The sequence below is a fragment of the Manis javanica genome, chromosome 6, assembly GCF_040802235.1.
Source record: "Manis javanica isolate MJ-LG chromosome 6, MJ_LKY, whole genome shotgun sequence".
Classification (NCBI taxonomy): Eukaryota; Metazoa; Chordata; class Mammalia; order Pholidota; family Manidae; genus Manis; species Manis javanica.
In genome coordinates this window covers 49,073,703-49,099,007 of record NC_133161.1, presented here as the reverse complement: position 1 = coordinate 49,099,007, position 25,305 = coordinate 49,073,703, and the positions used below count along the sequence as shown (strand labels likewise).

Below are 25,305 nucleotides of genomic sequence, written 5' to 3'. Positions count from 1 at the left end.
TGTTTGCTCCTGACTCTGAAGCATAGTTAAATGGTGAACATCCTCATGGGTGAGGGGTCCAGAAAACCTGGAGGTTTTCCAGGTCTCAGCTGCTTGGAGGTTTGATTATGGGAGCCTTAAGTGAAGGCAACTGACAACAGCGTCCCCTGTGAGTGTTAGCAGAAACAAGGTTTATGGCTGTGATGAAAGATGTAAGCCCTGGAGTCTATAGCAGAAGTCAGGAACATGATCACAAAAGTGATCAGAGAACGATAAAGAAGTCAGGGACCCAGTCCAGCACCATCTTTCTCCAACTAAAGATGAAAACTAAAGCCCGGAAAGAGTAAGTCACTTGCTGAAGGTCACAGAGCTTCCAGTGGCATAGTTGGCACTAAGAATCTGGAGTTCCAGTTCTTCATTGCCAACATCATCATTGGGATTCCAATTCCACAAAGCAATCTTTAATTCCTAAATAAGAACAGTAATGCTGCCTTCAAGAGTTGTACACTTAACTGTGCATTTGACTTTTACCTAATCTCAATGACGAACAAAACAGTCTCCATGTGTTCTTTCATCTTACAAGATGCTTAAAAAAAATTCAGTCTGATCCTTGTGAAAAGAATTTTCCACAACTTCTTACATTTAGCTATTTAATTTTATTTCCTGGTGTTTTCCATAGTTGACCAAAAGGTTAGGCAGTCAGGAGTATTGCTGAAATGAAAGTTACTGTGCCCTTTTGCTTTGGTATCAGTGAAGGACATAATTTGCATCACCTTTTCATTAACTTTTTAATTAACGTTGAAAAGATCATTGCTTACAAAAGACTTAGGATGGTCCGTCTTCAGTAAGCTGGCTCTATCATTCCATACCAATAATAAAGCTTACTGGTGGAAGCTCCGCCTCTTACCCTCCTCCTCTTTTTCCATCCTGGCTACCTCCCAGGCTACTGAGAAAATGCTCAAGATGGCCCTCTAAAGCTGGGCTGTCTAATAGAACGTTTTGCAATGATGGAAATATTCTAGATAGACACTGTCCAAAATGGTAGCCATTAGCTACATGAGGCTATTGAAGACTTGAAATGTGGTTACTTGGACTCGGGAACTAAATTTAAAATTTTATTTTATTTTATTTTAATTAAATTTAAATTTACATAGTCACATGTGGGTAGTGGCTATAATATTGGGCAGTGTACTAGAATATGTCCATCATCATAGAAAATTTTATGAGACAGCATTGATCTAAAGGTTTTACCCCCAAGCAAAACCTTGAGACTCTGCCCCATGCCTGAGCCTGAGCCGGGCTTCATCTTTGGGGCTGAGCTGAAAAAGAGGCCTCAGGTCCCCAAGAGGGCTGGTGAAGGACTCCTAGGGCATGAGGATGAAAGGAGTTGGAGCACGTTAAAATCACCTCATTGGTCACTATACAATAAAACTTAGAATATATAACGGAGAAGGAATCTTGGGGACCCCTACTCCCTTCCCCTCTTTACAGATGAGAAAAATGAGAAGCAGCGAATTAATGACTTTGCAGAAGTTACTACCACCAGTTAGTAGCTGAGTCAGTCTCCTAATTCCAAAGCCAGTCCTCTTCCCTGGTTAGCCGCAGATCAGTTCTGAGGCCAGGGCAAGGTATTTTTCTCTCATGCTTTCAACATATTTGTATTGTGTATCTTCTCTATGTGAGGATTCTCGTGTGTGGGATCAATAGCGTGGGAGACATGAGTTGGTATCTTTTGGTGGGAGAGGAGGGGGTGTTCAGCAGCTGCTCTCACAGTGCCATACAGAGGGCTGGGTAGGTGCCTGAGCGTCCCAGTTTGCCTGGGACTGGTCCGGTGTGAGCCCTGAAAGTCCCACATCGCAGGAAGCACCTCAGTCCACGGTAAGTCAGGATAGCTTTTCACACTAAGGCAGGTGATAATACAACTGATCTTCCAGAATCCAGATGAAGCAGAGAATCAAAGCAAGTATTACACTGTGTGGGTGGCTCATGCCTTTGCTTTATAGATTTGGAGAAAAAGAAGTTTTCTGGAGTAATATCCTGGTCATTTTCCCTTCATCTGTGTTCAATTGTTCTTCTCAACCAGCACCCTGCAAGCAGCCCTGCTTTCAAACGAACCGTGCCCCCTTGCAGAACATTACATCTTACAACATACCTTTAAAAGACCATCACACAATTTTAAAACAGAGATATAGAGTGATTAACCCACAATGTAGAACTCTGTTCTGGAGGCTGAGACTGGCTGTTACAATGTGAAAGCACTTATACAGTCATCAGTCATCTGAGCCAAACCCTGTTTTAGTGCAGGTCTGGGGATTTCTAATGGCCTCTTTAAGAATGTCCTGTTTCCACTTGGGTCAGTCCTAGACAGAAGCATTATTCAGGTGCTCATTGAACACTTGACTACAGCATGACTTGTCCAAAGGCCCAGGATGAAGGAGACAATGAGGATACCAAAAAGAGACCAATGTTAGGAGACAAAATCTGGGTCCTCATTTATTTTAAATTTTGCCATTAACTAGGCTGTGTGGCCTTGGGAAAGTCACTTGAAGTCTCTGAACCTCAGTTTTCTCATCTCCAAAAAAAGAAAGATTCCAATGCCTGCCCCACCTGTTTCCACAGGGACCTTATGATGAATGTGAAGGCTTAGAAAAGTACAAAATACTACACAAGGACAAGATATATAGTGCAGGGTCTCTGATAGGTGGAGATGACCTTTGAAAAATATCAACATAAGCAGAGATCAAGCACAATTAGTGGGCCCCAAAAGGAACATTCTTAAAGCACCTGCCTGCCTGAAGGACAAGGAAGGAGACACATGGAGGCAAGAAGGGACCTGCACAAACAAGCAGCAGTCCAGGGAGGACATATCCACGGTCTGTCTCCTTCCGACACGCTCTTCTGTAACAAAGACATAACTGCAAAGTGAGTCATTTAGACCAAAGAACAAAGGCAAAATCCCCCAAAGGCAGAAATATGCATAAGACACATATTCTATTATTGTGGATTTATATATGGAGTCTCTAGTATTGGAGTATATGTCAATATATTTCTTGCTTGCTATTTATGTTTGCATACAAGACATCATAACAATTCGATTGTCCTCATCTGAAGTCCATTTGCTGTTCCTTGAACATTTTTCACTGAGAGTCCCTAAATTGGTTACATTCTGCTACAATAAAACTGTGTAACAACTATCAAACCTCAGTGTCATGTACCAATAAGTATGTATTTTTGTTCATAAGTGTAAGGGCAGTTCTGCTGATTTCAGCTGGGCTCGCTTGTGCACCTGTGGTCAGCCACAGGTTAGACAGACAGATCTGCTAAAACTTGGCTGAGCTCTCTTGTATGTTTAGGAGTTGGCAGACTAATAAAGAATAGTATCTGGAATCTCCTCCATGTGCAGACTGACAGATAAGATACAAGGTACCAAGTTCGGTTCGAATTTCAGATAAACAAAAAATGATTTTTTGGTATAAGTATGCCCCGAACATTTGCTAATCTGGCAATCCTACCCTTGTGTCTCCCCCATCCCTCTAGCAGGCGAGCCCTGTTGTGTTCCCATGGCAAGCGAGGGAACAAGCAGCAGAAGCACTGGGCTCAGGACTGGCACATCATTGCATTCTATTGGCCAAAGCAAGTCACAAGCCCAGCCCAGCGTCAGGGACTATAAAGTCACATTGAGAAAGACATAGATGCAGGGAAGGTTAAGAACTATTTTGACAATCTCTGACAATCCCCAATGGCAAAATCACCACCAAAAGATGTTGACCCAAAACCCTACCAAAAATGTATTCAAATGTCACCTGTCCATTCTTTTCAAATACAGAAGAGGACAGCTTGGCACGGTGTTTAGAGCATGCAACAACAGGGAAGAAGCCCTGGGTCGTCTTACTCTGTAAATCCTTTTCTTTGGCAGACCACTTCTTTTCTGCAGCTCAGTTTCTTCATCTACAAAATGGTAAGTTTGTACTCTTGTAGCCTTGCAGCTCCAAGATTCAATATTCTTAAATAATTTAACTAAAGCAACTTGCCTTTTTTCATCATTTCCCTACAGTCGACTCTTCTAGTCTAATCGACTTTATGACTGTATTAGCAAAGCTATAACTTAAAACCACCCATTATGCTCCTCATTGACTGCTCCTGTATTCAAAGTAAATTCAATCACCAATACATATCCAATAAAAAAATGGAAATCTCTAGGCCAAGGGGACATCAGCTCCTGGCAAGGAGCAAGGCTCTTGAATAAATAAATCTGCTTTGCCCAATATTTCCCCCTCTTGATTTGAAGAGAGACAGTAACCCTTTTTCTGTCATTGAATTAATTTGCCAGAAGTGGCTGTAATTTCTATATAAATCCTGAGATTGCTTCTAATTTACATGTTATATATGAATGTTTATGCATGTGGTGCCGGCCTAATGTTCTCCAGGGATCCTCTTGGAAACTGTATGAATCATGTAAACAAAATTAGACTGAAATAAAAAGAATGTATGATATTTTCTTCACTGGTACTAATTTTTCTCTAAGTTTGGTTTTCTCCATAATGGTCTTCCTGCTGACTTTAATTATATTTATGGCACAATTATCCTATGCTGGGCACATCCTCATGTGCCTACTGCTCATTTGGCATCTGTCTGGGTTTTTTGGGGGTGGGGGCACCTGCAGACAGATGGGCGGGGCGCTCATTCAGTGTTGGTCCTCTTTGGGGCTGATGAGGATGGAGGGGGCTAGAAGGTGTTTAAAGTATCATCTATATGAATTTTCTTCCTGCCCCATCCCATTTTCCTTCTTTTCATTGAGGATGAATTCAGGTCATGGGAAAAGCTCAAACCAGGTTCAGGGAACTTTCTCTTTTGTGGCCTCTCCAGAGTGCTATTTGAAGACCATTACTGCTGTTAATTAATGATATGCCAACTGTCTGCTAATTTTATAGCATTTATGTATGCACATGCATTGTTCATCAGTCTGTTTTTGCTGACTAAACCGAACACAACGAATGTGAAACATGAATTAAAGTCTCTGATCTCTGTTTTCTGCCAGAAACCTGCTTAGTGGAGATGCTTCTGTCTTACATAGTCACTGTGAGGCTTGGCTCACCTCACAAGCTAGGGTGAGTACAGCCTGTGAAGCTCTGCTCCACTCGAGGACCCTTCCGGAGCAGTGTCACCCAGAAACAGGCTGCCACTCCCATTCAGAGGCAATTATCAGATCACTAGTCTGCATGGAAATGTCACAGCTCTTTTCAGAAAATTTAAATGTCCCAGGTTTCCCAAATTTTTGTCAGGAGGTGTCAGCATATCCTCCAGACACCTTCCTTGTCATGACCTTATTGTTCTCCATAGTAAATGCTGTATTTGTAATTGTCGTGGTCTAATTAATGGGGCTGATCCCTGTCACAGTTGGCCCTAGAGACTCTGTAGTGCTTAGGAACATGAGAAGTTTGCATCAACTCATCTCCAAAGTCCTGCTAGCCCTAAGATTCAGAATTTCGAAGAGTTTTGCCATGAACATCTTGCTTTCTATCTATCACTTCTCTAGGCTGACCTACATCGGACCAGGTCATTCCCATCCAAGCATTTGACCATTCCCTTCCTGAAAAATCAAGGAAAAGAATAATCTGCCTTCAATAAAATAGGATACCACATAGTGGCTCAGTTTTTGCTTAACTATTCAACAACAGCCACACACAAAAACCACTTTCTTTTACACTGCGAAGTATAGAGAAAGATACAGCAGGGATGTGACTGGGTCCTTGGGAAGGAGGGAAGGGCTGCCCCTGTTGAGTAAGCACCTACTATGAGCCAGGCCTGTGTCACCTCCACAACTCTGCATATATTATCCTTTTGCAGATGATGAATCTGAGACTCAAAGAAGTGAAGTTATCTCTAGAGCAGAAGAAACATAACAGAAGCGCACATGTTAAGTGTCAAGCTGGGCTGTCCAGGTCAGAAATGCAAAAGAGGCTGAGAAAAAGGAAAGATGAGCAAAAGCTGAGTACAGGGGAAGTACAGCTGGTAGCTTCAGGGGTAGGAGAGAATATTCCTTTAGAGAATCTAAGTGGCGAACAGACAATGTTCTTTCTCAAGGAGCAGCGAGGGTGTTGGTCTGCTTAAGCTGGACACCTCCACATTCTGGATTCCCAAGAGGCAGCATATCAATGATGGAATCAAACATATCTAACATAACATCATTGACTTCTGGAGGTTTTCTTTATTTCTAGGTTTCTTTAGGACATTGCACTTCATTCTGATATGTTTCTGTTCTATTCCAATAGGCTTCACATTCTATCATTTTTATTTATCTGTCTTTCAAGAACATAAAGATTTTGCTAAAGGTAAGGAAGAAGCAAAACAAATCTGGGGAGATGATAAGGCAGAAATACTTTTAAAAAGTTTTCCTTTTCAATACTGAATCATTTCAAGAAGAATTTAATCTACAAGGTCAAAACTAGGTCACGCATCCTAACTTCCTTATACCCACAGCTTAATAATCTAAAAATAAAAATCAATTCTTGTCTGAGAGTTGTGAAGAGCTCCTAATCGCTTTAGAGTGAAGCTCAGAATGACTGTGCCTTCTCTCACCTTCCATTTCTTAGAAATGAGAATATCATTTTTCAAGTCCAAGGCACTGTCAGTATTAGACTGCATGGTAACCAAGTAGAAAAATCTGTTTAAGATGAAATAATTCTCATCATTATACTCCTAAGGCAGAAATGAGGCCTCTTCTTTAGTGCTGCCTATAAAGATGGCAGAAAAGTAATATGAACCAATTTGTTGGTTAGACATGTTTCTCTTAAAAAATATTGGTTTACAGTCCTTTTTCTTCCTGCTATCATGGTACTATTTTGACTCAGGAACTTACTTTGATTTTTATAGAAAACTGGTCTCCCTTTTTCCAGCTACTGGATTTTTCTTTCTCTTTAATCTCAAGATCCAGATGTGTTTGGAGCTTTTCATTACAGCACACACTTTAGCTGTGAGCCTGGCTGGGTTACATTTCTGACTTGCTCGGGCTAATAGCTCTTGTGCCATTAAATAAAACCTTGGACTCCTAGAACTCTAATGAATTTCCCATCGCATAGCTACACAATATTTGCATATGTGGATGTTTGTAATAGGGACAGCTTTTCATTTTTATTAGCACCTACTTATAGAAGTATTTAGCCTTCCAACCATCCAGTTTTTAAAAACCAATTACCGGAGTTTTCATGAAATTTTCAAGTACCTATCAAGAGTCTTTTAACTGTAAAGATCAGCCATAAGATGGAAATGAAAGAGTCCATTAAAATCTCATTATAGGAAGAGAAATTGTCTACCACTTTTTCTTGTTTCTACCCCACAGGAATGTAACTGCATTCCCTCCCTTAGCTGTGCCTAGTGGTATCTCCCTATTAAGAACCAACGGCTGGTGTGGGAGGTATTCCCGGACACATGGGCACCCGTCCTCAGCCTCAGCCTCAGTCATGGGTATGTACGTGCTGTGGTGTCTGCTGCTTCCTATCTTTGGGTGTCACCCCACCCCTGCTTTGTCCGCGCTCCATCTCCATCCACCATCATAACAAAATGAACTCCATGGCCCTGGAAAGGTAGAACATTGCTCCTGGATCTCCAAACCCTATTTTTAATAAAAATTTAGACACTTCCATAACCCGATTTCTTTTAGACCAAGCCAACTTTCTTTTAAACCCCGTCTGTTCTGTGAGGCCAGCTAATTAGCCTGCCTGTACCAGAAGTACTCACTTTTTATTACCTTTAGAAAACAAAGCCAGGTTTGAGGAAGTGTTGGATGTAAGCTGTCTCCAAAACCTCAGGAAGGGAGCCCCCACCTTCCAAACCCCCTCCTCCTTCCCAGGAAGATTTGTGGTCTGGTTAGCAGGACCATTTAGATGATGAAAGGAACCAGTGGACAGCCCCTGATTTATAACCAGTGTGATTTTTTTTAATATCCACCAAATTAATATTTTTATGTCTGTTCCCCCATCAAGTTGCTTCAGTTTGAATTTCAACGAGGGGAGCCTGCCAAAATCATGTAGTAAAATACGAACTGGATCATAAATCCCAGCAGGGGTGGGAGAACATAAGACAGATTGCTAACACCTTAAAAAAAAACGTTTAAACAAAAAAGGCAGGAATTTACTTTAAAGTATACCAGGCCCAGGAGGGACTGGGAGAGACGCGGCCATCTGAACACGGGAGCTGGTTTGCCTTCCGAATATCACTTCTCCAAGGACTCTGGCCCATAGAAAAGTCATTTTGGCAGGTAAAACAGGCCCCGTGGGCTTCCCATCCAAAGTGAGTGATGTCTCTCAGGGATGTGTTAGAGATAAGGCAAAAAGACTCTCAAATAAGCACCTTCCAGAAAGTGGAGGCTTTCTGTGCCCGTCCCCCTGGAGGGAGCACTCCCAGGGCTCATCAAATCCCCTTTCATTAGCTGGGCCCAGGGAAATAAATGTGGCTGGCAAGATGGAGCTTGAAGCTGTAAGAAGAAAGCCCTGGGTTTCCTTCCTAAGACTAAAATCATTTCCCTATGAGGAATAAAGAGCTTTTACAAACTTTCTGGATGGATACGTCTTGGAGGGAACAAGTTGATTACTCTCATACCCTACTGTACCATAGGAGAAACAGAGGCCCTATTTGCCTGGGTTTATGACTGGTTGACTACATTTGAGCATATATGGAAAAGCAAACACCCTCATAACCTAGCTTACTATTACACCAATTTGGAGAAACCACAGGTCAGATCACATCAGCTGAAACCTATCTGCTACCACAGGAGATGCCTGATATAACCTAGTTGATAGCCTATAAAACAGATGTTAGTCCTGTCTGTCAACATAGGCATTATAAAGGCGTTTCATTAATCTTTCTTGGTGGACAGCACTAAATCCTTGATCACTGTTGTCTTTTCATTCTGTCACTTACCTATCTCCGGGTCTTAGGACACACAATTTGAACACGGGAGCCAGATGACCTACTCTTGGCAGCTATGAATGACATCTCCAGGGTCACCACTTCATGGAGCTGAGGTTCACAGAAACCTGTTTACAGACCACGCTGCCCTTTCTCAGAACAGTTTGCTGAAAACCCTTTGGACCTCTGTCTCACCCACTGTGGTTTCAGAGCCAAAGTTATTGCTGAGACCCTCAGAAACCTTAGAGCAGGCAAAAGTGCAGCTCCCTGGAGGGGGACGTAGTAGAGGGATGCAAACAGATAGGTAAAGAGACAGCACTGAATAGAAATGCAGGAAGGAACCCAGAATCTGGTTCTATTTTTTGGCTCAAGGAAATAAAGATTTTTAATTTGTCAGTTATGAACATTTAATTACAACCATAGAAGGAGAATTTTATATATATGGTAATATTTAGTTTTCAGTTTAATAGCCTAAAACTTTAGCAAGTTCACACAAGTTCCCTCAAGTAAGATACAAGTCTCACACAAAACCAAACTAAGTGCAAAAATTTTTTTCTAGGAAGAATGTGAGTAGGACAATTACTGAAATTTGAATATGGTCTGTACATTAGATAATAATACTATAGCAATGTTGATTTCCTGGATTTAATAACTGCACGTTGGTTATGTAAATAAGTTTAGGAAATACACTTTGAGGTATTTAGGAATAAAGAGGCAGCCTGTCTCAATCCCAAATCATTCAGAGAGATACTAACACACACACACACACACACACACACACTCAGACATACACACACGCACAACAGTAAAGCAATCATGGTAAAATACTAACATTTAAGGAATCTGGCTGAAGAGTATGTGGGAATTCTTGGCACCATTTTTGTAACTTTAATGTGGATCTGAAATTATTTCAAAATTAAAACCTAAAAAAAAAGGCTTCCTTTATAGTGTCTCTCTTTTTATAAATTTAATTTTTAAAAATTTTTGCTTATTTTTTTAAAATTGAGTTATAACTGACATATAACATTATACTAGTTTCAGGTGTATAACATAGCAATTTGGTATGTTACAAAATGATAACCACAATAAGTTTATTAACATACATCACCATATGTAGTTACAAAAATTTTTTTCTTGAGAACTTTTATTTATTCTTAGCAACTTTCAAATATGCAATATAGTGTTATTAACTATAGTCACCACGCTGTACATTACATTCTCATGCCTTATTTATCTTAAAACTAGGAGTTTGTACCTTTGACCACCTTCATAATTTCATACCACCCCCCACCACCCTCCCCACTGTCTCTAATTAAAAATCAAAGCCTAATAGAGTGTATTTGTAAGTTCCTGTATTTGCTTCCCCATATCAGTCTTAAAAAGGACTTAAGGTAGGTTCTTGCTATTTTGGATATCATTTTGAATCCTCAGTCTTGAAGAAAAGCAGAGGGTAGCAGAACAGGCGGTAAGACTAGCAAACCACAGATTGCTACCAGCTAAACAAATGTCCAGAGAAGAGGGGTTCTGGAAGTAGAAGACCTGGATTCTCTAGGCTTAGAGTTCTAAACTATGGTTTGTTTGTTTTTTTTTACCTCTGTGGCACTCAGTTTCCTCATTTTTAAAATGAGGGTAAAAGCAGGGCGGTGGTGAGCCTCCACTCAGGAGGTTTTGTCTTGTACAGGGCCTGCCACCTCTTGGGTGTTTCATCAGTGGAGTCCAGTCTCAGCTCAGCCACCTCTCCCAATATCGATCTTCTTGTTTGGAACAATGGGATGGCACCCTGTGATATGTGGTAGGGGTCACTGTTGGCCCCCTATTTTCTGAGTGTCAGTGAAAGCCCACGGGGAAAGGCAATGAGTGATCACCAAACCTTTGCTCTGGTGCCTGGGCCACATTCCTCACCCGCTTCAGACAAACCTTTCCCTGTATCTCTTTCTTTGGTAATGGAAACATCCCGAACACACTCCTCCTGGCTGATCAAATCCCATTTGGGCTGAAGGCTTGCCGACATTTATTAGCACAAACCTGCTTTTCAGAGATTTCCACTCACTTTGAGCTAAATATCTGGGCTCCAGCCCTGGGCTAGAATGAAGAGTGTGCTTTCTTCTTTCTCTCTTTAACCAGGAAAACCATTCTGCTGCCACTGGAAATTGATGCATCTGAGTACAAAGTGTCTGCTCCCTGCACCCTTCAAACGAATGTGGTCCAGGCTCAACACAAGCACGCATGCACACACACACACGTGCATATTCTCAGCCCATAAAAGTCAACTACACCACCTAATGTCTGTAACCTACCACTCAGCCAATACTGTCTCCTTCCTGGAACTTCTGGGGATGTGGAACAACATCCTGTCATGGAGTGTGTATGTAGCCTGCACTGGCGATAAATTGAGGCACTTGTCCTGATGCACAGCAGCACCTGCGGTAGCAGGGAAGAGCATCTCGGCACACGACACACATATAAATCACATTTATTTTCATAGCACATTTAAATAACGCTTTGGCCCTGGGGATTTTCTGCCAAGTAATGAAGCATCACCCAATGAGAGTCTGCAACTTTGCTCTGGTCTGTAATGTCCCTCACAGCAGAGGAATAAAACCTGTGATTTATATGCATGTCATGCGGGTGGTGTAGGGGCCTTCCTTTCCTTCGCACCAGACATTGCTCAGCATCGGATTAGAGACGAGATTTATCTGCAAAATAAACAAAGAACAGGCCCCCTCTGTTTCTCCCTTAATCACACCAGATGCATTATCAAACACACACATGCACGCACACACACAGGCACCACAGACAGGTTTACTATGAGATAGAAGAGAGAGCAATCTTGATAAAAGATGATAATTTGTACATTGATGGAGATTTGTTTTATCAACAGCTCCTTGCAGGAGGCATAGTTTGTGGGCTTCAGCTGTCTCTCTGCAGAGACACCCATGTCAGCACAGGTACCTGAGGCCCACCACACAGTGAGGACAAATCAAATCTCCACACACGGCAAACTGATAACGTAATTCCAACTCACCTGCCACTTCTCTCTTCTTGTTTTGAGGGAAAATGTGATCTCATTCTAACAAGATTTTCCTTTGGTCATGTGGCTGCCCCTGGTCATTTAGGATGAATCGCAAATTCTTATGTTGAAACCACCATGAGTTATTATCCCTCCTTCTTTCCTTCCTCCTTCACCCTCTCCCTGTCTTCCTCCCTCCCTCCTTTCTCTTTCTTTCCTTTCTTTTCTCTCTCTCTCTCTCTCTCTCTCCTTTTCTTCCTTTCTTGGCAATAATTTATCCTCAGGAGCTCATACATATCTTAACTTGAGGTTACTACCGTCTTTGCTGAGTGTAGGTTGCTTCTGACAGAGAAATATGTAAACTACATTTCAGTGGGCATAACTTTGTGAAAATATGATTTATCATACATGAATTTGGATAGCTACAGTTCATTCTATGACTGCCAAAATATTTCAACTCCATCCAGAAAACACTGAAATAAGAATAACAACTCACATTGTTATGGTGCTTTGCATTTAGCAAAATATATCCATCTACCGTACATTATTATCACAGCCGGTCTTCACACACACCCGTGTGCCAGGCAGGGCAGCAGGCAAGGCATAATCCGAGATGTAGTCCTGGAGTTTGGAGAAATCGCTGCTGCTTCAAGGACTCAGAGGTACTTTACTTTGTTGCCTTAGGTTCACATGTTTCAGGATCCCTGGGGAAACTGAAAGCAGACATTTTCATACTGTAAGTAACGTGGAAAACCAGGCGTTGGCTAGTCAGGAATGGATAATGGATGGCTGGTAGCAACCCTGAAGGCAGGGATACTAAATAGCCAGTTGCACTTGAATCAACCTGGAGTCAAGGCCAGGATCTCTAGATACCACCTGGATATTTCCAAATGAGGGTTATTTCCCAGCAAAACACATTCTCATATTTACTGATGTATATTCCATTTTTGAGCCAAAGGGTGAATTTTCATTTGCTCCAATCTGACTTTTGTGGGATGCAGAGACTATAAAAATCACATTGAGCAAACTTTCCTAGGCTTCAGGTGAAGGATAGCACATTTTCATACTTTGGTCCAGGTCACAAGTTTGGAGTAAGGAGACAATCAGCCCAGATTCTCCTCATCCTCTGTGGTAGTCATGTCAAAGAACGTTCCAAGCAATTCTGTATATCTGGATGTAAGTATACTCCTTGCCTTTTACTTTAATTTCTCAAATTTGTTCTGAACTTGCACACTAGCCATCCATATAGCAAAGGGAAAATTTTAATTTACAAAGATGATTGCCCCAAATTAACATTTCAAGAAAATATAGTACAGAGACGCAGCCTTACCTAGCAAGACTACTCATGATGGTTGGAGAGGAGTGGCTGGCCCCCAAAGTCCAGGTGGCCACCCATGGTTTTTGCTTAGGGCAGTTCTAGCTTTTGCTTCTGTCCTGGCTTCATTATTAATGGCCTTTCTTTCACTTTCACAGTTGTCCCAGTTTTGATGCTAAGTTATATAGTCAGCCCCTCTAAGAGCTATAGGAAAAGCCAGTTGAAATGGTTCTTATTTTTTAAGGGCTTTGAAACAACCTGAAAATGAAGCTGGAGGAGTGGAAAAAATTGAAGAATCCACAGTCAGTTCAATTGTTCAGCCACAGAAGACGTGGTGAGATTGTATCTGTTTTTCTCATGTAATTCTAATTATGAGCCAATAATGTGGAATAGAACTAATTTTATTATGACCGCTTGTCTGCAATAAAGCAAATGCACAAAATAATTTGTTGGGTCAGGAGGCCCAGATATAGGTGAACTCCAGCACTCCCACAGGTGGCAAGAGGGAGGCTCAGTACCTCTCTGTGTGGGTGGTGGGTGCGAGGAAGCTGTCTGTGCTGAGTTTGGTTAGTGAATTGCAAGTAGACGAAAATGCCATCCTGATTAGATTCTAGGCAGTAGGAAAGCCAGCTCCTGGGGCTGAGTGAGGAGGGGACACAGCAGCCTCCTGCCTGGACCTCCTGTGGCACATGTGGGGGTGCACTACCCAGCGCACCTGGCCAGGGATCAGCCACAGCTTAGCGGAAGGAATGGTGGTGCTTTTTATTGTGGGAGGTGGTCTCCCTTGAGCCAAACAAGGCTGTGTCTTTTCACTCCTGGTCATATTTGTGCCCTGTTTAATGCATAGCTTTTGTACCTGTCCCCACTGTAACCAGGTCAGTGGCAGGTGTGGGACCAACATTCCCCCAGTCACAAAGTCAGAGAATCCAGATGCATCATCTCTGCCTGGCCAGCTCCATTTTGTCCTCCAAGACCAGGGCCTGGAACATTCCAGGAAGCCTTCTCTGACTATCCCCCTGTTCATTTGCATCCCCCACAGCAGACCTCCCAACAGTGAGCAGCAAGAGAGTGTAAAATTGTTGTTCAGTTTCCATATTCTGCTGGTTATGTTTCTGCCATAGCACTTCATACCCTTGGTGGCAACTGCTTTGTCCTCTGTCTCCATTTCTAGTGTCTCAGCTTCTTGAGGTCAGCGACACTGGTCTTCCTCAGACCTCCTGGCCTTGCCTAGTGTCTTACATACAGGCATTTGGTCCTTGTTTGTGGGATGAATGTATGGGCAGGCTGACACCCACTTGAAAGCAAAAATAAACAGTATAATAATAGGAACGGTATATTTATCAAGCTCTTAATACATGGCATGATATATATATATATATCTCCAATTTTTAAAATTGTGGTTAAAAAACACATATAAAATTTACCATTGTAACCATTTGTCAGTGTACAGTTCAGTGGTGTTAAGTACATTCACATTGTTGTGTAATAAATCTCTAGAACATTTTCATCTTGCAAAACTGAATGGCATGGTATATTTAGGTGCTTTATAAGTATTATCTCATTTAAAGCTCAGAGGACTAGAGGTACTTTATTAGGGTAATTATTAGTAATATAGGTATTAAGGATATTTAGTATTCCCACTTTGAGAAACAGAGCTAGATCTGGAATACATACATCTTCATTAAACTCTGCCTAACAGTTTTATGCCATGTAAAAATTCCATAAAATCACAGATTTATAGAAATTGTAGTGTTTTGTTTCACCTTCTGCCAGATCTTTACTTTTAAAAATATTCTTATTTTTTTTACTGGAAAACAATATGAAAGTAATCCATGCCTCTGTATGAAGTTCACCATTGGGATCTAAGAAAAATGAGGCTGATTTACTGTAAGAGCAGCTTCTGTAGATGAGTCACAGAATCTTAGCAAGGAAAGGCACCTGGCAGGTAATTGAGGTTCAAAGTCAGGGTGGAAGTTAAGGAAACAGTGACTCAGAGCATAGAGCTCTTCCCACTCTCTGATGCTAGTTAGAAGACATTTTAGCTTGAATGTTAATTCTTGCATGTCTTGTATGTCCATCCTAGCTGCATGTTAAATTAAAGGTGCTTTAGTCTATTTTCATTTGGGGTCTCTACTGCCGGTCCCAGTCAGGGGCCCTGCTCTAACCCTGTCCCTCCAGCGTGGTGCTGACCTCTTTTCCCATCTCTCATCCCCCATTAGTGTTCCTTACCAGCCCCTTTTTATAATAAATTTTCTGTAACACCTTCCTTTTCTCTCCCTGAATGAAACACATGTATAACCTACCCAAACACCTAAGTTCAGCACCAACAAAAAATTCACTATAATGCCCTATCTATAATATAAAGGAAAAATGAAAATAATTTGTGATAAAATACATATAGTTGACTGTATATACAGTTGGATGTTCCAGCATGCGTACCAGAAGACACAACACCATGCCAGCACTTGCTCCAGTGCGTGGAACCCCCACTGATGCTGCAGCTGAAGGTGTGGACCCACAGAGGCACCCAATGTAGGCAACTCAAATACCATGGGCACTGTTTGTCCCATACAGCAGAAAAACTCTTACTAAGGCTCTGAACATAATCAAGTACAATTTTCTCTTAATTTCCATGGTAGAAAATACACATTTCCAAAAAGAAAATGTTTTAAATTTAAACCTTTCTGTTTAATTATAAAACAAGTTTCAGGTAATTGTACACAGGTTTTTCACCTACCAATGACTGGTGGGGCATTGGCCAGTTGTGTAGAAGGGAGGTCAACCCTGTGCTGTGTTTGTTATCTGAGGCATGTGGGACCAGTACCCCTGTTCACTGAATATTTTCATTGCCCCGTCCATTTTTCGGATCACTGAAAAGATCAGTCCAAATTTTCAAAACAAGCCATCAAGTTGATTCCCTACAACCTTCTGAGAATCTGTGCACTAGAGCCCAAGCTCCCTGAGAACACAGACTTGGCTTTGCATCAACAGTGTACGTGCTGATGTCTGCACATGGCTAACTGTCAGCCCATGTTTAACGAATGGAGGGAGGCAGAGGGGCAGCAAGAGAAGGAAGGACAGGACGACCTGCACAAAGAATTAAACGACACCAAAAGTTGCTCAAAAACATTCCCAGAGACCTGAATTTCAGTCCTGGCACCAATTAGAAGACTGGTCTCTGGGAATGTAGTCAGACTCATTCAGTCTCTTGTTGTTTTCATGTTTGCATAATGATTAATAAATATTTTAATATTTACATTAATATAGAAAGAAATGCATTCATTTTTTTAGTTCATGAAAATACATATACATGTACACACAAATATGTATATATTCAAAGAAGGCTATGGGAAACCTGCAAACAAGACACAGTAAGTATTAACGGATCGCAATTATCTACCACCTCTGCCTGTACGCTGACAAGTTCTGATGTGAATTTACCGATGCAAAAGGGGTTATTGTTTTTAAGATTTGGTATTAATTTAAAACTGAATACAGGACAGTTAGTCATCACTGAAGAGAATAAATGTGAATACTGCTGTCTTTCCTGCCTTGCAGAGCAGTGAACCAGAATCTGAAAGACTTTTTTCCTCAATAAATTCAATAATCAATAATAACAGGTGCTAAAGGTTTTAAATGGATTATCTGGTTTAATCCTCAGAAGGACTCTGCTAATAAAGCCCATCAACCCTGTTCCTCAAATGAGCAAACAGAGGTCCAGAGAAGTCTGCGATGGAACTGGGACTCGCAGCCAGGTCTTCCTTCCTCAGACTCCAGCTCTGCCCACCGCTGCTGTCCTCCCAGCCGGCTACCATGAGGACACTAGTGCCCCTCACTCAACTGCACTTCCCCAAACAAGGTATCAGACCCAGACTCATAGATTTAGGGGACATATTGCCCCCACAGGGAAGATTCCTTTACCATTTTGCCATTTTCTCATCACCTAGCAAGAGAAGATGTTGGCAGTCCTGTCTCCAGACATTCTCCTTTGTCCTTTGCTTGATGGTTAATTTTATAAAAGACTTTGTGTGTTTAGAGTAGTTTTTTTAGGTTCACAGCAAAATAGCAAGGAAGGTACAGAGAATTCCCATGTTCCCCCTGCCCCTACACATTCACAGCCTGCTCCACTCTCAAGGTCTCCCGCTAGAGTGGAACAGTCATTACAATCAATGAACCTACAATGACACATCATTATGACCCAAAGTCCATAGTTTACAATACTGTTCACTCTTGCTGCTGTACATTCTGAGTTTGCACAAATGTATAATGACATGTACACATCATTATAGCATCATGCAGAATGTTTTCACTGTCCTAAAAATGCTCTGTGCTCCACTCATGCATCTCCTGAGATAAACCACTTATCTTTTTATTGTCTCCACCATTTTACCCTTTCCAAAATGTTCATATAGCTGGAAACATACAGTATGTGTTCTTTTGAGATTGACTACTTTCATTTAGCAATATGCATTTAAGGTTATCCATGTCTTCTCATGACTTGATAGCTAATTTTATTTTTAACACTGAATAAGATTCCATTGTCTGGATATACCACAGTTTACTTACACATTCACGTACTAGAAAGAATCTTGGTCACTTCCAAGTTTTGGCATTTATAAATAAAGCTATTAGAAACATCTGATTGTAGGATTTTTTGGGAACATAAGTTTCAACTTCTTTGGGTAAATATCAAGGAACACAATTCCTGGGACTGTGTGGTAAGACTATATTTATTTTTGTAAGAAACTGCCAAGCTGTCTCCCAAAGTGGCTATACCATCTTGCATTCCCACCAGGAAAGAGTGAGAGCTTCTACTGCTCACATCCTGCCAGCACTTGGTGTTGGCGGTGTTCTGAATTTGGGTTGACAGCTATTTTTAGCACCTGAATTATAGTGACAAAGTAGACACAGTCCCCGTCCTTGTGGGGCATACAGGCCAGAAGAAGGAGCAGGCATTAACTGTATAATCATATAAAAATACATACCCACACACTATGGGATGGTTTCAGGATGCTGTGAGAGGGCACACAGGCACCCGGCTTCAAATGGAGCTTTTATGACATGAGTCATGTTCATTTGCATCAAAGTTGAGTACCATTTACAGGGCAGTGTTGCCAGCCTCTCTGCCAGTCACACCCCATACGTCTTCTCCAGTCCTGTAAGGTAGGTATTATTGTACACCACTTCCTGATGAAAGAAACTGAGGCTGAGAAAGGTGAAGAAACCTGCCAGAGGTTGGCAGGGGCCAAGCCAGGGTTTGAATGAGGACTGACAGTCAGGCTCCAAAGCTCCTGCCTTTTCTTTACCCTGAGCTCCCTCCTCATTACAACGATCTCCATAAGCACTGGTGACTGTTCTCGAAAAGCCAGGAGAGAAGTGGATATGGCACACTGTTGTTCTACTGAAAATCTGTCTTCTGCCTCAGCTGGTTCTCCTCAACCCCACCCTCCATGGGCTACAAGCTGCTCATGTCCCTCTCCTGTCTAAACCCTTCAGAGCACCCCAGTCTTGGTGTAAGACTCCTTGACCTAGTGCAGCACACTGGGGACCCTCTTGGGCTTAGCCTTCTTCCCTCCACATGCCCTTGCTAGACAGAAGTGCTTTGCTGGCTCCTTTACCTGTGTGGAATGCCTGTTCCTATAATGCCCTTGGCCACCTGCTAATTCCTGTCTCCCAAGGTCATGTCCCCCAGGGAAGCATCCCTGATTCCACTATCCTTAGAGGCTCCCCTTGCACACTCCCTCTCTAACCCAGCATCCATCCCCTGATATTGGGAACACTGGGTATTGCCAGCATGACTCCATTCCCGGCCTCGAGCTCCTGAGGATCAGGGCCCCCATTATGCCACAGCCACATGCAGAACCTGACATCTGGAGACCCACATTAACTGTCTGCGAGCTGAATTAAACTGACTTGCACCATTCCAGAGGAAGGTGGAAGAAGAAAAGGCCCTTGTATTTTTCATCACATTTCACAAATTTTGCTGCAGCATTTAGAGTTAAGCCAGACTCATCAATAGATAACCACCTCAAATTCTTGATGATTACCTTTTACCATTTTCCCTTGCCAAATATGTGCAATTTAACCAGTTTCCCTTTCCAAGGAATATGAATATCCTTATTGGAATAAATTTCAACACTTTTTTAATGATGAAATACTGTCTTTTAAAATGTTTTCATTTTGTCCACAATATTTGTTCTCATTCCATAGACTAGCTCTGTACGTATTTTATTTAAATGAGTAAGTCTCAAGAAAAAAAAAAAGGCTCAGTTCTTACCTGTGATAATTAATCTCTGAAATTAAAAACTGTCCTGTCCAACTGATTTACAAAGACCCACTTAATGGGTAAAAGAAATTGCTTAATAATCAGCCTTCGGAAAAATAATAAAAGCCAATAATTTCTGGAGGTGAAAGCTTCTTTTCAAGGTAACACAAGGTTTCATTTTTTTAAATTTTACACGATGGTTAATGTAGTAATTATTATGACATTTGAAAAAAGGCTGAAAGAAAGGATTTCCCCAGCCTCCTGTGTCCTCCCACTCCCACTCCAAATAAGCCTGTCCTCCAGAATCCCAGACTCATAAATAAATCAAGAATCATGTTAATGATCAGAGCTGGGCACAATTACAGGCTTTGACAATTCCACAGAAGAGGCACCAGGGGGCACTACAGGACCATGTTTTGTGATTTCGGGCGCCATTTTATCCTTAAGACTTGGGAAAAGAATTTCTTGAAAAAAAACTGTTAACCTCCTGAGCCCTGAACATCATTTTATTTATTACTTTCAATATGCTATTGCCACTCGTCTTAACTGGTCGCGCTTGGAAGGTTATTTTAAAGAACAGTGCCCCCAAAAGAGAGGTACAATGTATATCGTCGTTCTGGGGCGTGCGTGTGCGTGTGCGTGTGCGTGTGTGTGTGTGTGTGTGTGTGTGTTCTATTGTTAGCTTTACAATTGAAGAAACCACTCAGGGATCCATAACTAAAATGCAAGGGTTCCCCACCTCCAACAACAAAACCATGCTTCAAGCAAGAAGATTTTTTTCACTGTTAGTATTTCTGTAACTATCCTCACTCATATCTTAATTCAGTATCAGCAAATACTTACTGAAGCCCTAAATGTGCCAGGCCCTGGGCGTGCCGTGGAGACTGGAGCCCTGTCCTGTCCCTTGGGGGCTTAGCCCCGGTGGGAAGGCGGTTCTCTTCACTCCTATGAGCGGGGGGTTAGTCTTACAGCATGAAAATCTATGAGTGAAAGGTCACACTTCCCTTTACATCATTTCTCTTGTCACTTCTCTCCAGAAATTTTTTTTTTTTCAAAAGAAAGTAGTAAAATCCCTGATTTCCAGATTGACAGCCTAACATGAGCATGAGGGATTAAAATTCCCGCAGGAGCTGCATGCAAGGTGACTGGACTTTTATTAATCAAATAAAACGGATGCTTGTGATTTTTTTTGAATTTTTTTTCCTTTTCAAATTCCAAGTCGATTAGAAGGAATTACTTTGAAATTTAGCAAGAGACAGAAGAAAACACCACCACTTTTGACATCTAAGGGAGCATGTTTTCTGGATTTAGCTAGACCTTACTTGTCAGTTTGGGTACCAAGAGTTGGTCAAAATGGGATACAGGAAATCTGTCTGCTCCCTACTCTTCCCCCTTCCCTTCATCTAGTCCCAGTGGTTTATAGAAATGAGATGAGAATGGACTCTGACATACACATTCTGTATCCATTATCTCATTTAAGCCTCACAGTAACCCCCAATTTATCCCCATTTCCCCAGCTGAGCAAACTGAGACTAGAAGGTTAAAGAAGGTTAATTCTTTGCCCAAGGTCACACAACCAGTACACAAACCCAAGTGTGTCCACCTCTAAAGATTATGTGTCCTCTGCTGCTTAGTACAAACCTCCCAAGGAAAAAATGACAGTCCCATGTGCTTGCCAAACCATCCCATCTTCTTCCTGTGCACACAGCTGGACTACATCTGCCAGCCTCCCTCGCAGTGAGGAGTGGTCTCATGAGCAGCTTCCAGCCAGTAGAATATGAGCAGAAGTGAGGCCCCCACTTCCAGGCCTACCTGCATTCTCTCTCTGCTGTCCCAGTCCAGCAGATAACTTCTAGACCCTTGGGAATGCAGGAGCCACAGAACAGAAAAATGCTTGGAACACTGAATCACTACATGGAAGGCACCCACCAACACTGAGTAAATGGTTCCCTAAGCAAGCTGTAACTTCTTTTGTATCAAGCCACGGTGATTGTGGATTGTTTGTTAAATTTAGCCTACAACAAACAATATGCTAAATAATAATAATCAGTAAAGATTATGGCATCCATGAAGGCTTCCACTCGCTCATCCAGGGGCCCTGGGATCTTGTTCTCATTCTGTGACAGCAAACTTGAGACATTCTTCCTGGGCATCAGTAAAAGAAGCGCATAGAAGCAGGTAGCCTCTAAGATTTTACCCTGATCTGACAAAGTCCTGCAATTCTGTGGTCCCCCTCCCTCACCAAATGCAGTCCCTGGCCCACACAACTCATCCTTGTATGTAGGAGCAAAGCTGCCTGGACCAGGAAGGACTTGGCCAGAACTCTTATTTACCTCAAGTTTTCCTTTTCATGAATCACCTTTCCTCCACCGGCTGGGTGGCTGTAGACAGACACACCCTCTCAACCAGCAGCACGGAGAGATGTAGGCTCTGCAGGATGAGGACCTTCGAATGGCCCTGCCCTTGCGTGTGCTAACCTCCACGTCCCACTCCTGACCCCTCCACAGTCTGGGCAGGAATAGAAGCATCTTCCACCAAGAGTAAGGTTGACTGTAGACCCAGACCTTGAAAGCAGTTGAGCATCGGAAGAAATAGACAGAGTTCTGCTCTTTGAAAGCACTGATTCTCCAAATGATGTCACTCTGACATCTATAAAACATTCTCCTTAAGTTATTGAGAATATCTTCAGAATTCATGTATTACCAGTTTCTGGCACTGAACATGATGTGCTCAAAATGAAGATACGATAATATAGAGAGAGCTGGAGTGAGAATTTTAATCGCACAGACACCTAGCCTGATCAGGAAAGGAGCGTATTGCTGTTTGCAGCATCTGCGATTCTAGCTGGGTCCCCTGTGCAGCAGTTACATCTGCCCTCTTCTGGCCTGCTGGGCACTTCCAGAGCACAGAGGCGAACGCTCGCACAGTGCTCTGGGCACTGCCTACCTTCCTCAGCTCTGCACGAGCATCCGCCCCTCCACCAGCCCCTGGAGGGCAGGGAGCTTGATGGTTTCATCCCTGCGGCTTTGCAGTGCCCATGGCAGGAGTTTGTTGAATTGGATACTATTGGGGTTTCCAGAACCAACAGAGAGGGTAGAGACCTGGGTTTCTGAGAGTTGTGGCAAACTGGGGGTGCAGATGTGAAACTCCAGGACTCAGTTACATATAGTGGCAGTATTTGGCTGTCAGGATGGCCTGAAAAGAAGGGGACAGAGTGGAGGCATAGTACTATTAATGTTAAAATATTAAATATTAAAATAAATTTTATTAGTCTGTGATGGTAGACACTGTTTGGGGGCTGGCCACTGCTTTTTCCTCTATCCCCTCTTCAAATGTCTCACTCAGGTCTTCCCTCTCTGAAGTCAGGAGGAAGAGGGTGGGGTCCTGCCCCAGGCTCGGCCATTCAGAATCCCTCCTCCTCCATCACAGTCACTGGCCAAATAAAATCCCTCCCTGGGAATGTTCTGTTGAACCATGCCCCCTCTACTCCTACCCTTCCAAGTTGTCTTTCTGGTCCCTGCCAACCAAAGAATCGTGACTACCCAAGCTATTGACAGGACCCATGCTATGTATTGTTTAAGCACTAGTACTTGACTTAGTCCAAATTATAAATTACCCTAATTACCAAGGGTAAAATTCAAGGTTAATGATGAAACAAATTGATAGTTAAAATATATAAAAGTGTTTTATAACTACTGCAAGAAGAAATAAGGTTAATTAAAATAATTTTCAAAATATTAACAGAACCGTAGTTCCAGCAAGTGTGGGAACATTATCAGCACATTTGAATCATTAAAGGATTTAAACAATTTATAGAGCCATTGATAGAGCACTTATATTTCTGAAGGTCAAAAAAAGGATAAACTATTTAGCTTTCTTTTTTGTGTGTGAGTTTATTTTGTCTTTACAGACTGTGGCATTATTATAGATAAGATTTAAACTGCTCTAATATTATTTGTAGATTTCTATTTATAAAAGAGGTTGCCTTAGTTATAGAAAAAATAATTGATTAAGCTTAACCGTTCACAAATGGACAGTTATTTGTAGGTACTTAAATACGAAGATCTATCTGGGCATAGTAATTTGTCATTTTTAGTGCTTACTTGACTGCCTGTGAGGGCACAATTGAGTACAGAATGGCAGTGTTTCTATAGTACTACTGCTACTTTGATTGATAATGAGAAGATACAGCTACCATTTTTAATTTTTAAAATGCAAGCTTATTCTGGAGTAAATTAACCTAATCACACGGTGCAAGTAAATTCATGTCAGTTCATTACCTAACAGCAAAAATAATATTAACCTAAAGAATCTAAATCCACTTCTGACACATATTCAATTTTTATAATGTTACAATGACAGTTTTCTCTGGATAATATGTGGTGGTTTCCAGCATTAGCTTCTCTGCTAATTGGAAGAGTTGAGAGTGAGAACACAAATATTCCAGCGGTGTGGAAGGAGGTTGCCTCCAGAGCTGGTCTGGCTACATTACAGTTTGGGCACCACTTCACCACCGTCGGGTGTCTGGCATGGTACGCCTGGGTAAATCCACCCAGCGGGAAAGTCTCAGGGCTCTTGCTCCTGTGGCAGACGTTGATTTTTTCCAAAGCAGCCCTCACTGGGAGAACTCAGGCTGTGTGGCCCTCGCGGCCCTGCCGTCTGCCCTGGAAGGGCCCCCCAAACGGGGCCACAGCGTGGGTCACACAGACTGGGGGAAAGGCCCCAAGTTGCCAAAATGTCTCTTCGGCCTTAACAGCTTTCGAAGTTGGGAAATTTATGTTGCAACCTTGAGAAAGGCAAAGTAAATACAGAACATGCCAGCTATGTGTTTTCCTGTTGACGAATTCTCCAAGTTCAGACAGGAAACCCTCCAATGACTGAAGTCTCAAAAAGCAGTGTCCGCCCTGAGACCTCTGGCTGCTTTTCCCACCAGTTCCCTACTTCTTTCCCTCCCACGGTGAAAGTTCCAAGGTATCTCTGGGCTTTTGCTTGCCATGTCTGGTGCTCACTGATGTGTCTGTTCCTCTTCATCACGCAGAGCAAGCCAGGGCCAAAGACAGTGAAGGCAGAAGCCAGATCAACTACACAGAGGGAGCTTTTAAGGACTTGTAGCAAAGCTTCCTCGAGCCCAGCTCCTATACATTTAGGAAAACTTGCTGAGATCATGGAAGCAAGTCAACTACTTAGAGCCAACCTTTTCTGGCTTTTAATATTTGCCACACACTCTTGCAATTGTGGTTTTCATCTTTTATCATAAATCCTTAACCTTCTCTTTGGAAAGTTAACAAATTAGCACTACATTTATTTGTTCTTTTTTCCTACATATGAGACATATACAGTTGATAGACCAGTCTAGGTAAAAATGATGACTTTAAATCCTTCAATCACTCCTCATTTTTAGTGTTTACTCTAACCAACTGCTTTTACCATTTAAAAAATTCAAAATACAATCTTCTCCAAGTTATAAAATTTCTCCATCCTTTTTAAAGGAAATGTGGGAAATGAGCATAATGTTTTAAAAATATTTGTATTCTCATCACCTAGAGTTAAGTGTTATCATTTTGGCATATTTCTTTTTGTTTTCCCCCCTCTGCTAGCTTCACTATCTGGATGCTGATTCCTTTCATTTGATCTGATATCACGAATATCTTCTCAATATTTATTAGCAATAAATGAGAATTTTAATGACTTCGATAATATTCCATCATTGTAATGTACCTTAATGTTTTTACCTAATCTCCTGTTGTTGGATATTATAAGTAGCATTCCAGTAAATATATTTCCACATAAATATTTGGCCACATCTCTCATTACTCAGGATAGATTCCT

The 25,305-nt window shown here is 41.9% G+C and overlaps 1 long non-coding RNA gene across 1 annotated transcript in view; it reads right to left on the bottom strand.

Moving 5' to 3' along the window:
* Positions 1 to 12,411: 12,411 nt before the first annotated feature.
* Positions 12,412 to 25,305, bottom strand: part of LOC140850083 (uncharacterized) — a 37,620-nt gene continuing 24,726 nt past the window's right edge. The window contains exon 3 of the long non-coding RNA XR_012132826.1: positions 12,412 to 12,609. This is a non-coding gene — a long non-coding RNA (uncharacterized lncRNA). The remainder of the gene's footprint in view (positions 12,610 to 25,305) is intronic.